Genomic DNA, 15,872 nt, shown 5'->3' on the forward strand with positions numbered 1-15,872 from the left:
ACAGTGATGAAGCTGGTATGTGTTTGTGATGTGACCCCCTCTCTCTCTCTCTCTCGCTCTCTCTCTCTCTCCTAATTTCCGGTTGAAGTGGGAGAGGTGTCACGGTGAGGGGTGTTTATATGGACTCTTCTATTGCCTTTCAATTTTTTCTTTTGAGTGAAACTGATATTCAAATTTAATATTTATTGTAGAAGCGAAGTTTAGCGTGAGTTTTATTGACTCGTTGAGTAGTAGGTTTCACGTGGCGAGAGCAGGGATGGCGTCGCACCTGGATGTGCGAACGCCGTCTCTGTCGCTCCGTCACGGAATTAGATGCATCACACAAGCGGGAGTAAAGGTGGAGGATGTGTTGCTGGACGTAGCTGAACGAGTGGGACATGAAAACATTGTTTCAGCGTCTAGGATGAATAAGGCCGTGGTGGTCTTTTTGAAGGAGGAGCAACTGGTGTATCGTTTGGTAGAAAGCGGCATAGTGGTAAGTGGAGCTTTTGTTATTGTTCAACCTTTAGTAGCGCCAACAGTAAGGGTAACAATTTCAAATGTCCCGCCATTTATTCCGGATGAAGATATACAGCGTGAGTTATCGAGGTATGGAAAGTTTGCAAGTGGAATTAGGATGGTTCCGCTTGGTTGTAAACATGAATCCTTGAAGCATGTGTTATCATTCAGACGGCAGGTGTTTATGTTTTTGAATGAGCCGACATTAAATGTGTCTTTCCGTTGCGTGTATGAGGGGAAATCGTACATGTTGTATGCGAGCACGGGGGAAATACGCTGTTTTGAGTGCGGATCAGTAGGACATGTACGATTGTTATGTCCACATAGAGAAGGGGTGGCAGGTCAAAGTAATGATGAGAATGGTAGGGTGGAAGAAAATGTTGGAGAAACAGTGGGAACTGAGGATCAAAATGTGCGTAATGAAGATGTTTCAAGCAATGTTAGTACTGGGAGTGAGAATAGGCCTACTATGGAAGTATCTAAGGTGGTAGAAAAAGTTAATGGGGAGGCACAAGTAGTAGGAGAGATGGTGATGACAGAAACTGTGAAGGAGGCAGAGCAGGTGGAAAGGTTAGAAACTGGTGTAGAAGTGATGTTTGTTGATATGGATAAATCAAGTGCTGAAAGGATAGTGAATTTGGAGAGCAAACAAACAGGAGAAATGGCTAATACTGAAAGAGAGGAAGAAAGTGAGGATGATCAGATGTCAGATGTATCAGATATGTCTAATTTATCTCAGATGGGTTGTGAGCAGTTTTATTCTCTGGAAGAGATAGATGATTTCTTGGATGAGACTTTTGGGAAAGTAGTAGAATGAATGAATGAATGAATGAATGATGCATTTATATAGCGCTTTATTGTGTATTGTTGTACACCCAAAGCACTTTACAATCATGTGGGTGGGGGGTGGGGGGGGTCTCCTCAACCACCACCAGTGTGCATCATCCACCTGGATGAAGTGAAGAATTACTTTGCTGATACGAAGAAGTTTGAAAGTTCTGTTTTGTACTGGATGAAACGAGTAGGAGAGGACAAACTAAACAAGAGGAAGAGATTTAGATTAAAAAAGTTTGTCACGAAAATAAGAAAGGAGAAAACCAAGAAAAGGAAATTTCAATAAATTTGGCTAATGATGTGTAAACAACTAAGGGTGATTCTTTTTCATCTCTTCTTTCTATCTGTTTTTGCCCTCTTCTGGAACCTGTTTATGGAGGTTGTAAGAGTAGGATCCTTAAACATCAATGGGGGAAGAGACAGGGTTAAAAGAGCAAAGCTTTCTGAATTTATTAAATTAAATGAAGTAAAAGTAATTTTTTTTACAAGAGAAACACTCTGATAGGAATAATGAAATAGAGCGGTATAGATGGTGGGAAAGGAGAGTGTAGATTAAGTCATGGAACAAATTTTAGTATGGGTGTTGCAATTCTTTTAAAATCGTTAGATTTAAAAGTTGTGATGACAAAAGAGATAGAAAAAGGTAGAGTTTTATTGGTTCTAGCAGAAATTAAAAGTGTTAAATTCCTTTTTGTTAATGTGTATGCTCCAAACATAGGATTGAATTGTGAGATAACATTTCGAAAACTAAATAATGCAATAAAATAATTTGATGATGGAAATATATGTGTTATAATACGAGGTGATTGGAACAGCACAACACATTTTTTATTGGATAGGAATGGGGAAGAGCCTCACTCAAAATCTAGTAAGCTACTTCTTGATATTATAAATGATTTGAATTTAGAAGATGTGTGGAGAAGTAGAAATAAGTTGGTGAAGCAATATACTTGGGTAAGATATTAGATTCTGTTGTGACAGGAGCTAGATTGGCTAGGTTATATATAAGAAAATCAGAAATGAATAGAGTTATTAATACTGATATATTTCTGAATGGTTTTTCAGATCATCACATGGTGACTTTAGATTATAATATTGTAAAAGTTTCAAGACCTAAATTTTATTGGCATTTTAATGTAAAATGATTACAAGATAAAGAATTTTTTTGAGAAATTTTGTCATTTTGGGAAATTTGGAGACAAAGGAAAAATAATTTTGAAAATCTGACTCAATGGTGGGAGGTGGGAAAAGCATAGATTAAAGTTTTTTTGTCAACAGTTTTCTTATAATGCTACTTTTACTCTGAAGAGGAATGTAAAAAACTTGGAGAATGAGATTAATGAAATGGAAAGAAGATTGATTGATGTTGATGATTATGGTTCAATGAATGTTTTAAAAAAGAATAAATGGAATTGAAGTCACTGTTGGAAGAAAGAGTTAAAGGTGCACTAGTAAGAGCTAGAATATCTTTGATTAAAGAAATGGATGCTCCAACTGCTTATTTGTTTGGACTTGAACGAAAGGAAGCACAAAAGAAAAATATGCTTCATCTCAGAAGAAAAAATGGAACAATTACTTCAGACCCAATTGAAATGAGAAAGATGGGTATAGAAATTTACAAAGAACTGTTTGGTAATATGGACTGTGATGTTGGATGTATGGATCAGCTCTTAAGGGATCTTCCTAAATTAAGACCTGAGGACACAAAGTCATTGGACATAATGATTTCTTTTGATGAACTGTCAAAGGCTGTGCAACAGCTTTCTACATTAAAGTCACCAGGACTCGATGGTTTACCAGCGGAATTTTATAAAGTTTTTTGGGGTGTTTTAGGTGAAGATTTGTATAATGTATTTTGTGAATGTTTTAAAAGAGGTTGTTTACCAATCAGTTGTCAGAGATCTCTGTTATCACTCCTACCAAAAAGTGGAGACCTAGGGTTGTTAAAGAATTGGCGCCCAGTGTCTTTAATGTATAAAGACTATAAAATACTGTCTAAATGTTTGGCTAATAGAATTAAAAATGTTTTGCATATTGTGGTGGAAAGAGAACAAACTTATTGTATTCCGGGGCGTACAATAATGGACAATTTGTGTCTTACGAGGGATGTAATTGATATGTCTTTTAGAAATAATCTTGATGTGGGTTTTTTATCTATTGACCAAGAGAAAGCCTTTGACCGTGTGGGTCATGAGTATCTTTTTAATGTCTTAAAAGCCTTTGGATTTGGGGAGGATATAATTTCTTGGATAAAATTACTGTATGAAGGGGCTTCAGTAATGCTTAAGATAGGAGGTGGCCTGAGTTGTCCAGTTCCTGTTGAAAGAGGAATCCGGCAGGGATGTCCTCTATCAGGACAACTTTATAGTTTAGCCATAGAACCCTTATTGTGTAAGCTAAGAACTGAGCTAAAAGGTTTAAGGATCCCTGGTGATAATTCAGGGTTAAGGTATGACAAGTTACGCAAAAAAATCGCAGACTTTTTTTTATTGCCCGATTATGAAATCGTTCTCGATAATGACAGCTGTTTGCATAGCTTCTCAGTGAACTACGGCTATGTGTAGTAAATGCTGCTCCATCTGAAAGCATGTGAAAATACCACATTTAATAACATATTTTTACTCCAAACTCACTTCATAACGTCAGTCGAGTGTTTGAAATAAATCCTTCTGTGAGATGATGTGGCTTCTTACACAGAATAAGGCACGCAACATATTTCATAGTATTCTAAGCAGTGATAAAGGCATTGCATTATAAATATAATTTATTTTAATGAAAATTATAATAATAATAATAACTCAGATAAACCATATATTGTCATAATCGTGTGTTTATTAGTCACGTTGAATCAATAAAATCAGTTAAATCTTCTGTTTATCCAGCTACCGCTATAAGCATTTCCTGGGTTTCTTCTGCGAGGCGTATTTGGAGTTTCAGCGCGAGAGCGCCCTCTGGCCTTTGGATGGAGATTTACTGCTGATCACAGAACCGTGCTTCACTGAAAGATACGCATGACAATCGCAGCTTCTGTCGAATCGCGATTTCGATTCCATTTCGATTTACCTTGCAGCCCTACCGTGTGGGTTATGAATATCTTTTTAATGTCTTAAAAGCCTTTGGAATTGGGGAGAATAAAATTTCTTGGAAAAAATTACTGTATGAAGGGGCTTCAGTTATGCTTAAGATAGGAGGTGGCCTGAGTTGTCCAGTGCCTGTTAAAAGAGGAATCCGCCAGGGATGTCCTCTATCAGGACAACTTTATAGTTTAGCCATAGAACCCTTATTGTGTATGCTAAGAACTGAGCTAAAAGGTTTAATGATCCCTGGTGATAATTCAGGGTTAAGGTATTCTGTATCTGCATATGCTGATGATGTAAACATTTTTATCAAAATGATATTCAATTAATCTGTAAAAGCTTAAAGCTTTATGAAAAATCCTCTTCAGCTAAAGTAAACTGGACAAAGTGTGAAGGGTTTGTGGTGGGTTCTTGGGTTGATACTGGGCCACCTCAACTTCCTGAAGGATTAAAATGGGGAAGGGAAGGTATTAAACTGTTGGGGGTGTTTTTAGGTAATGATCAGTATAAAGAAAAGAACTGGGAGTGTATGCTGGAAAAGGTTGTTGCCAAGTTGTCTAAATGGAATTGGCTATTACTCGAATTATCCTATAGGGGCAGAGTCTTGATTACAGATAATCTGACTGCTTCTATGTTATGGCACAGACTGAACGTACTTGAGCCACCGGATGACTCGATTTAGAACATTCAGAGGAAATTGGTGGATTTCTTCTGGTCTGGTCAAAAATGGATTCCTGGGCCTGCATTTTATCTACCAGTACATGAAGGAGGGCAAAGCCTGATAGACTTGCGAAGCCGCATAAATGCATTTAGACTACAAGCAGCAAAGATACTGTTATATGAAGAGAATGTTGGATGGATTAATGTTGCTTGTGCTCTTCTACAGGGAAACGTCTGGTTTATTGTATGATAAACAGCTTTTTTTATTGCAACTTGATGAACTAGATTTAAAGGATTTAACAGATTTTTATAAGTCAATGATAATAGCTTGGAAAAAGATATTTGTTATACACAGAGAAATCTTACAACCCGAGGACTGGATAATGGGGGAACCTTTGTTCCATAACCCATTAATAAGAACAAAGATTTTATCATCTTAATCTGTGGAAAGCTGTTTTGTAAAGGCTGGATATACCAAGTTGGGGGATCTAAGAAGTGGTGATGGTTGGAGAACAGCTGAGACAATGCAGTGTTACTGGGCTTCGATCTCTGCACCTTCTGAGAAGAATAATGAAGGAGGTGTGGGCAGTTCTACCAGGTGCATGTAGAGAGGCACTGTCATTGGATTGGCATAGTGATTATAAATTTCCACCCATTAAAGTCTCTGCTGTTGTACAAGAAGAGAATGAGGATGCTGGACATTCAGTTTTATCATTTGAGTACCCCGAGTTGGGTCTTTTTCAGAATATTAAGAAGAAAGATCTGTATATAATATATGTAAAAGTGACTCATCAGACTGTGCTAAGAGGAGTAAAGACTTGGAGGTGGTCAGATGTGTTTGGGACAAACTTTAAGGCATGCCGGAGATCTTTGTATAAACTGCCGATTGAGAAGCGTACTGCAGACTTGCAGTGGAGATTGATGTATGGGGCTATAGCTACGAACAGACACGTGGCACACCTGAATCCAGCAGTGGGGAAAGCGTGTGTATTTTGTGGGATTGAAGAAACGGTGAATCATTTATTTATTGATTGTTTAAGGTTGAAGGGAGTTTTTAATTTTTTAACACAATGTTTTATAAAGTTTGGAGAAACTTTTTCTCATCAGAATTTTATAAGTGGTCCAAAATACAATTTTCAGGATAGGAGGAAAAAATGTTTACTGAATTTTGTGTTGGGTCAGCTAAGATGTCTATTTGGAAAACTAGAAAAAATAAAATGTTGGGTATGGGTCCAATAAATGCTGAGATGGTAAAAGGGATGATTACTGCTAGAATTAAGATAGAGTATACATATTATAAATTGGTAAATGATATTGCAATGTTTTCTGAAATTTGGTCAGTGGGATGAGTTTTTTGTAAAATTTAAGAAAATAAATAGTTGATTTTGAATTTGTAGAAATGTTAAGGACATATTATTTATTGTTTGTTTATGTGAAAATTATTGTGTGATATTAAGATAGAAAGAAAAATGGTTTAATAAAGGTATTATTAAGTCTCTCTCTTTATCTCTATCTCTCTCTCCCCCTTAGTAACTAGCAAAACAACAACAAAAATATATTTCTCATAATCCTTTTGGCATATTGTACAAAAGGCAGAATATTATGCATGTATAAACATCCTTTTTGTTGTTGCACAATTGCATTATTGATATTTTCTGACATTCACTCAAGCCATAAGTCACTCCCATCAATACATCCATGTGTATGGAATAGAATGGCCTCTGATTAGAGTGAGTTACTGAAAATGTGTCTCCTAATACAGTATGTTAACTGTATCATCGAACATCAGTTAGCTTCTATGAGGTTAGAGCCTAGATTTTTTTATATTTTCTTAAATATATAAAACTAAAATGAACTCTATAAAAGTTATGTTTTGCCCTTATATTATCCAATATTTAAAGGGATCATATGATGTTGCTAAAAAGAACATTATTTTGTGTATTTGGTGTAATGAAATGTTTATGCAGTTTAAGGTTAAAAAAACACATTATTTTCCACATACTGTACATTATTGATTCTCCTCTATGCCCCGCCTTTCTGAAACACGTCAATTTTTGGGTAACACTTTAGAATAATGGTCCGTTGTTAACAAGTATTTATGCAGGAAGTAATAGGTAGTACTACATTAACACTTAACTTAATACTATTAACTAATTTATGTTTTTGTTTGAAATAAACAGAGAACATCTATCCTTTTGTAAGAGTAGTAGTCACAATTTCAACCTGTAGCCGACTTATTTGGGGAATATCATATTCATAAATTAGTTTCCACAAAAAAATTGTTCACTTTTAAGACGGTATACTGTTGTGATTAGTAATTAATTGGTTATTCTTTATTAATTGGTCATAGTTCGCAAGTAGTTCTCAATGAGGATATATATTTTTAGTAATTATCAAATATCTAATAAGGAACTACTTTGTCCTAAATTTGCTACTACTTACTGCTTAGTTAATCTTGCTTCTCTATTAGTTAATAGTATTAAGTTAATTGTTAATGTAGTACTACCTATTACTTCCTGCATAGTTACTTGTTAACAACGGACCATTATTCTAAAGTGTTACCAATATCTCTTTGGATTTGAGACTTTAGTCTTTGCAACTTTACAGATCTTCTTTATGCACCAAGAGCTTGTAACACTTCAAAGAGAAAGGAAAAATTGAAATCGCATCATATGACCCCTTTAATATTAGTATGCAACAATGGATCCAACAGTGAATTTTAATTTCATCTTAATACTATAAATTACCATATGATTAATGTGGTACTAGACACACTTTTTAGAAACTTTCCTCACATCTATGCTTATAAGATGCCTAATATTACTTCTAAGGTAATTTACCATCAAGTCAGATTTTTTTTACTGAAAAAAGTCTATAGTGGCAAAAAAGAGTATAGTATATAAATGTTACAATATAAACTGCATATAGCTTGTTTGTCAACAGCTGTAAATCAGAAAGGCAGTTTTAAATCACTAAATTATAGACAATAAAAAACAATAAAACGCAATCTACATGTTAGCATGTCACACACATACACTCCTCTAAAACATTAACTGTTATTTATTTTTTCTGTAAATACAGGCTCTGCTTATAAAAATAATGTATAAAAAAATGCATATTTTAGTCTAAATTTCTGTGCCCATTTCTCTGCTGCACTACAAACACTACTGAAACGGATGTTACTGACATGCACAATTGACAATGAAATTGTCACTTGCCATAATGGACCGTCCAAACAGAACTTGCACTTGGTGTAACTGTTCATTTTGTGCCCTGGTTTGTGTTTTGGGAACACAAACATGTGTCTCACCTCTGTTTCTTCATTTTCTCTTTACTGGTAGACACTGCAAAGGGCAGGCTTATATGGCCAAAATTTCATCACAATATTTTTTTCCATATTATGTAATATCGATCTTTATTACAATATTCATTTACCATTAATGGTGAAGGAAATGCTTTCCACATGTTTGTTAGGCCTTGGGAATTAATGTAAAGATAATTTGATTTCCCTTTTATTTTTTCATGGATTCTGTGTTTTATGATTTAATACAAATTTATCAATTTATTATTAAACATAATTAATTTACAATTAAACATTGCATTTTTATTTATTTTTTGTAAAATAAGATGCTGCACAACATCACTGTGTAACTGTAAATTAATGAAAAAATACCTTGGTTGTATGATATTCCTTAAAATATTATTATTACTTATTATTATATTATTATTATTATTACATTTTAGTAGGCCTACTGCAGTAACATAGTCATAATTTCTTTAAGTTAAACCAGACTTTTATTGTGACAGGTTGTCATGAAGGTCTTTCAGTTTTACTTTCACTTTCAGTGTGATTGTAGTTTTTCTCAAATGAAACGCCATTCATTTACACAGAGAGACACAGAACCGTCTATTAGTGACAATAATGATATGACAATAATGACAAACACTGACTGGCCATTGATGCATTTATTTCTGCTGTTAGATTAATCCATATTGAGTAAAAATGTCCAGATCTTATCATCGTAATCGTAAATCATAAAACATTGTAATCGTAATCATAAAAAATACATTTTATCATGACTCAAAATTATATTGTTTTATCGCCCAAACCCATGTGGGAAGAAATTCGATTCTTATGTTTCACGCCACTCAGGTGGGGTCCAATCAAGAGGTTGCAGCAGGTCTTCAATACCTTTGTTCGACTTAATGCGGCGCTGTGCAGACCGAATGGTGTATGACATCAAAATACGCAGATTTGGTCTGCGCAGCACTTGGGCGTTTTTATTTGGCAAGAGATTTACTTGGGCAGTGTAAGACAGAGCCTGAAAGCAGATGTCTCACGTCAAACGCGTGAGAGTTGGCAACCCTGGTTTAATCAGGTAGCGCCGTTTCTGTGTTTGTTTCCTATGCACTCCAGTAAAGCTGAAGTTATTAAAAGATACCTGCAACTCTAGTTTATACTAGATCAAAAAGTTTGTAGACAAACTTTAAGTTGGCTTGAAAAAGCCTAGCTAGAAAGTTTTAAAAAGTTTTAAAAGCTTGCAGTCTATAAGTTTTCAGTTTGAAGTAGTTTTAAAGTTAAAATAGTTTTAAAGATTAAAGTTTGAATGTTTTCAAGGCAATACAGTCTATCAGAAAAACAGATAGGTATAAAACATATTGCTAGGGTACCTGGGGTGGTTGCTAGGCTGTTTCTAGTATGACTAGCATGTTGATAACATGTTTTAGCATGATTAGCATGTTACTAGCATGTTGCTAGCATGATTAGCATGTTGCTAGCACAATTAGCATGTTATTAGCAATTGCTGGGCGATTTATCTAAATAATTAGCAAGTTACTAACATTTTCATATCGTTCTAATGTTTCATATCGTTCGGTATCGATAATTATTGACATTTTTTATAACCTTTTTTAAAACAAAGAGCAATAGAATTTTTTTTTTATTTAACCATTGTATTTTTAAATTAGCCCAATTTATTGAGACAAACAACAAATATTTTTTGTTTTAACAGTCAAACACACAATAAAACTTAAACAAATATCTAATTTCTAATGTTTTATATGCAGATTAAATAGGTCTCAAGGAATATTTTGGCTTGACTCCCGAGGCCACAGGAGGGCGCAATGAGCAAAAGAATAGCGCATTTAAATTGTCAACGCAAAGAAATAACGGTCTATAAAAAACGTGCATTACGTCTAAATTAACTCATATAAATCAAATATAATTTCGTAAATTGCATAAACAATTATGAACAAAATAGCATCATGTATTTATGCATTGTTTAATACAAAGAGCCAAATAGCCCATCACGCAGATTGCATTTAAAAACATGAGACGCAGTGAAAAGGAATAAACCTTCACAAATTCGTGACGTGTTAAGCACTAAATTCAGCATGTGTTCGTGTTTGTGTGTGCTGTCTGTACCACTCATAGCACGTGCCTATATCGTGCACCATATCGAAAAAAATGTATATTGTTATCGAAGGTGTACCGTCGATAAATATCGATACCGTTTTATCGCCCAGGCCTATTACTAGCATGTTTCTAGCATGATTAGCATTGTTACTAGCATGTTTCTAACATGGTTAGCATGTTACTTATATGATTAGCAAGTTACTAGCATGTTTCTAGCATGATTATCATGTTACTAGCATGTTGTTAGCATAACTAGCAAGTTACTAACATGTTGCTAACATGATTTTAGCATTATTAGCATGTTACTAGCATGGTGTTAGCATTTTGTTAACATGATTAACAAGTTACTAGCATGATTCTAGCATGATTATCATGTTTCTAGCATGGTGTTACCATTTTGTTAGCATGATTATCATGTTACTAGCATGTTGTTAGCATAACTAGCAAGTTACTAACATGTTGCTAACATGATTTTAGCATTATTAGCATGTTACTAGCATGGTGTTAGCATTTTGTTAGCATGATTAACAAGTTACTAGCATGATTCTAGCATGATTAGCATGTTTCTAGCATGGTGTTACCATTTTGTTAGCATTATTATCAAGTTACTAGTATGTTTCTAGCATGATTAGCATGTTACTAGCATGTTGTTACTAGCATGTTGTTAACTTGATTAGCAAGTTACTAGCATGTTGCTAGCATGATTCTAGCACGATTGGCATGTTACTAGCATGATGTTAGCATGATTAGCAAGTTACTAGCATGTTTCTAGCATGATTAGCATGTTACTAGCATGTTGTTAACATGATTAGCAAGTTACTAGCATGTTGTTAACATTAGCAAGTTACTAGCATTTTGCTAACATGTTTCTAGCATGATTACCAAGTTACTAGCATGTTGTTAGCATTGATTCTAGAATTATTAGCAAGTTACTAACAGTGTTGGGAGTAACGCATTACAAAAGTAATAATATTACTGTAGTATATTACTTTTTGCTGTAACGCAGTAATATAACGCATTACTAATCAAATTTGGGTAATATTATTACTCGTTACAATCTCAGTAACGCAAGTTACAACAACATATTTTAACTCAAAATTAAGTGGTGAATGCATATTGTTAGCATGATTAGCAAGTTACTAACATGTTACTAGCATGATTCTAGCATTATTATCATGTCCCTTGCATGATGCTAGCCTGTTTCTAACATGTTTAGCAAGTTGCTAGAAGTTTGTTAGCATGTTTAACAAGTTGCTAGAATTTTGTTAGCATGATTATCATATTACTAGCATTATGCTAGCATGTTTCTAGCATGTTTAACAAGTTGCTAGCATGTTTCTAGCATGATTAGCAAGTCACTAACATGTTGTTAGCATGATTCTAGCATGATTAGCAAGTTACTAGCATGTTTCTAGCATGATTGGCAAGTTACTATCATATTGTTAGCATGATTAGCAAGTTACTAACATGTTACTAGCATGATTCTAGCATTATTATCATGTCCCTTGCATGATGCTAGCCTGTTTCTAATATGTTTAGCAAGTTGCTAGAATTTTGTTAGCATGTTTAACAAGTTACTAGAATTTTGTTAGCATGATTATCATATTACTAGCGTAATGCTAGCATGTTTCTAGCATGTTTAACAAGTTGCTAGCATGTTTCTAGCATGATTAGCAAGTCACTAGCATGTTGTTAGCATGATTCTAGCATGATTAGCAAGTTACTAGCATGTCGTTAGCATGATTATCAAGTTACTAGCATGTTATTAACAAGATTAGCAAGTTAATAGCATGATGCTAACATGTTTTCTAGAATGTTTAACAAGTTGCTAGCATGTTTCTAGCATGATTGGCAAGTTACTAGCATATTGTTAGCATTATTAGCAAGTTACTAACATGTTGTTAATGTGATTAGCAACTTTACTAGCATGTGACTAGCATGATTATAGCATGATTGGCATGTTACTAGCATGATTCTAGCATGATTAGCATGTTACTAGCATGATGCTATCATGATTAGCAAGGTACTAACATTTTGTTAGCATGTTTCTAGCATGATTAGTAAGTTATTAGCATGATGTTAACATGATTAGCAAGTTACTAGCATGTTGCTAGCATGATTAGCATGTTACTAGCATGATGCTAACATGTTTCTAGCATGTTTAGCCAGTTGCTAGCATGTTTCTAGCATGATTAGCACGCTACTACCATGGTGTTAGCCTTTTTTTTAGCATGATTAGCAAGTTACTTGCACGGTTCTCTAAGTCTATGGGATTTTAGGTGGTTTTGATAGTCTGGTTTACGAAAACCGTAAGCCGGATCAGTTAGAAAAGATATAGAAACCCGAGTCAGACCAGTCTGAAGGTCTGACCCGAGTTTGGTGGTTGTAGCTTTAAAACTCTAGGAGGAGATACATTTAAAAATTTGGTCTCAGAAGAAGAAGAAGAATTTGTAATGAGTACAAAGACATTGCATGGCTCATAACTTTTTGAGAGAAATAGAGCAGACACTGGACAATCAATCTAGGCCTACTTTTCCTTTCCTCCACAATCACAGGCCCCCTCATACGGGTTGCACCGACTAATCACTAGTCGACTTCAATGCTCTGCCATGACGCTTTAAGCTTGACGTCGCCTATAGAGGGGTCTCGCTGATAAGAAATCTTTGAAGGACTTCCACATTTACGCTCCATTTCCAAACAGTTCAAATGACAAATAAATGCATACTCTGAAAGCGCTCCATAAGACATGTGTGATTATATTACTTGATGCTCGAACTTGAACGGGAGAATGCACGTTTTAAACAGCTTATTGTACCGGTATGTTAATCGCCGTTCTAATCTAATGAGCTGCTGCACTGTAATGCACACACATAGGCTACAGACAGTAACGCGTACATCACGCGCACAGAACCATTGTTGTGATACATTGAAATGTATTGTCAACACTGTTCTGCGATTTCTCAATAAAATAGCTTAGAAACTGAAAAGTTCAAGCATATATTTCTTAATAACCAAATCCCACAGCTTCACTTCTAGTAGAGAGACGTTGCCAGGTAGAATTAATTCACACACGCAATCGCTCTCACAAACCCATTCATATGAATGTAATCTTTACTGTGCTACTTTATCTGTATCTGATTTAGAACGAGCAGAAATCTGTGAGAAATATAACGACCCAAAGACAAAAGAACTGATAAAAAAGCAGTTATAGAAGCAACAGCCATGTGGGCAGCGCTGTGTCATATGCCATATCTGTGCACAAGGTGTTCGAGTCTCAGCTCCAGACTTATTTGTTCATTAATGACGTCATCAGCGACTAGTCGACTTCGACTCGACTTTCATCACATAAAACTCGACTTCAAAAAATCAGAAGTCCTTCAACCCCTACCCCCTCATTGCTCGGGCCCTGGGGCTTCAGCCCCACCTAGCCCTTTTGTAATCCTGCCCTGACTATACTGACTTTCATATATCACTATTTTAATGATTTTATAACAAGGATGTGACATCCTTGTGTAAACACTGAATATTTTATGTAAATTTTCCTGCAGGGATGTTTGCTTTAAATTATATCTTAGTTATGAAGTCTCACTGCTGCAGTCAGCCATGAATAGCATTCTTCTAGCAAGTGGGGGGGGGTTAACCCTTACACAATAAAAAAGGGTTGCTAATGGCCTCTTCCTGTCCAAATTCCTTGGATACAAGCAGTGTCATGTATAAATAAGGACTTCTGAAACCATACTGTAAAGTCACATGACTCTGTGGTTTCAGACACTTTCTTCAAGAGCCCTCAGGTGAACACTACTTCAAGTACACTTTTTGACACTTTATACAGATATTTTTTTTTATAACTGAATCATAAAGGTATTCTTATGCCGATTGTAATGCTGTTTTTCAGACTTTTCATACCAAAAAATTACATTATAATACGTAGTCAAATAGTATAATATATAATAATGCACAGTAACATTTTACATTTTGAAGTGTTTTAATGCATTATATATATATATATATATATATATATATATATATACACACACACACACACACACACATATAAAGAATAGTTAACAACATAGAACTTATTTGGTGTACAGTCATTTCATAATGCAGTATACAGTATATAAAGAAAGCCTTATTGTACTTTTGTAATTCTGTGGATAGCTCGTTTACTTGCCCCACAACTATGAAGTACCAGGCAAAGTTATTTATTGCAACACTGTTGTAATGTGGCAACACCTTACTTATGTTTTAGTCTCCTTCATTTGAAAGTCACTTTTGAAAAAATGTCTAAATGCATAATGTAAATGTTTGACCAGTTTTTTAACCATGTAAGAAGTACATTACTTTATATAATCATCCCTGTCCAAAGGTGTCTGCAAATATTGGCCATTTCATAAAGCACTTTAGCTCAACACAATTAAAAGAACAATATTTTTGTGGTTTATCTTAGACCACAAAAAGTTTTACAACTACTGTACCTGAAATCATTCTTACCTCTTTTGGTGTTTTTTGCCAGAAGTTTCAGTCAGGATCCAGTTAGAGTCCAGTTAAGGCTGTGTTTTTCTGCCCACTAAGGGTTTATGTAGGTCAAGCACACTGTGGACACTCGGTGAAAGACTGAGCATGTTTCCTTCCTTTCCTTTGTTTAATATACTGATCAGTCATGGCCAAGCTCCACCCTCAGGAACACTCCCCTCTCCCGATGGAGATAAGACAAATACCTTGCAGCCAAGTGAAGGAATGGCCCTCTCCTTATTGTCAAATATGCACAGGAACCCAAAGCATATATAGTAGCTGTCATTAAAAATTGAATTCATGTTAACCTTATTTTTTTACGTATGCAAACACTATGAATTTTGTGCATGTTACTTTAAATGGGGTTATTGGGGGAAAGAACTGACTGCCAATTTTTTTCCATGGTGCATTCACAATTGCTCGCTGACATTTCAGACTGTGGTAGAGAAATGTGTCAAGCTCATGTTCAAACTTATGAAAACCTGTTCTCATGAATGATTTCATCGTTGTATTTCACTAGTATTCTCTCAAGTTTGCGCACAGTTTCTGTTAATCATTTCAAATTATGTAAATATATTGCATGTGATGTCTTATCTCTGTTGGCACATCTTGCTCGACCTGAAGCTTTAAGTTTTGTGGTGCAAATGTCCTTGAAGGAGGGGTAAGTATCATACATTGAGGCAGTATTACAGTACTTGACAATATATTATATACTGTACTGCTTATTCAATGTACCATTGTAAAGAACAGATTTAAGTAGAATAGATTTAAAACCACTGCCATTCAAAATTTCATGTAAGAATTTATTTATTTATTCGCTTAAAGTCTTGTATACTTACAAAGGCTGCATTTGATTGGTCAAAAATACAGTA

At 35.0% G+C, this 15,872-nt stretch overlaps 1 protein-coding gene across 1 annotated transcript in view; it reads right to left on the reverse strand.

The window, feature by feature from the left end:
- The window catches only part of LOC107748699 (epiplakin-like), a 28,137-nt gene extending 13,046 nt beyond the window's left edge, over positions 1–15,091 (reverse strand). Inside the window, exon 1 of the mRNA XM_016563640.1 lies at positions 14,980–15,091. The gene's annotated coding sequence lies outside the window, so the exon portion shown is untranslated. The remainder of the gene's footprint in view (positions 1–14,979) is intronic.
- Between the last annotated feature and the right edge of the window lie 781 nt (positions 15,092–15,872).

The sequence above is a fragment of the Sinocyclocheilus rhinocerous genome, unplaced genomic scaffold (genome assembly GCF_001515625.1).
Source record: "Sinocyclocheilus rhinocerous isolate Xijiao unplaced genomic scaffold, SAMN03320098_v1.1 scaffold499, whole genome shotgun sequence".
Lineage (NCBI taxonomy): Eukaryota > Metazoa > Chordata > Actinopteri > Cypriniformes > Cyprinidae > Sinocyclocheilus > Sinocyclocheilus rhinocerous.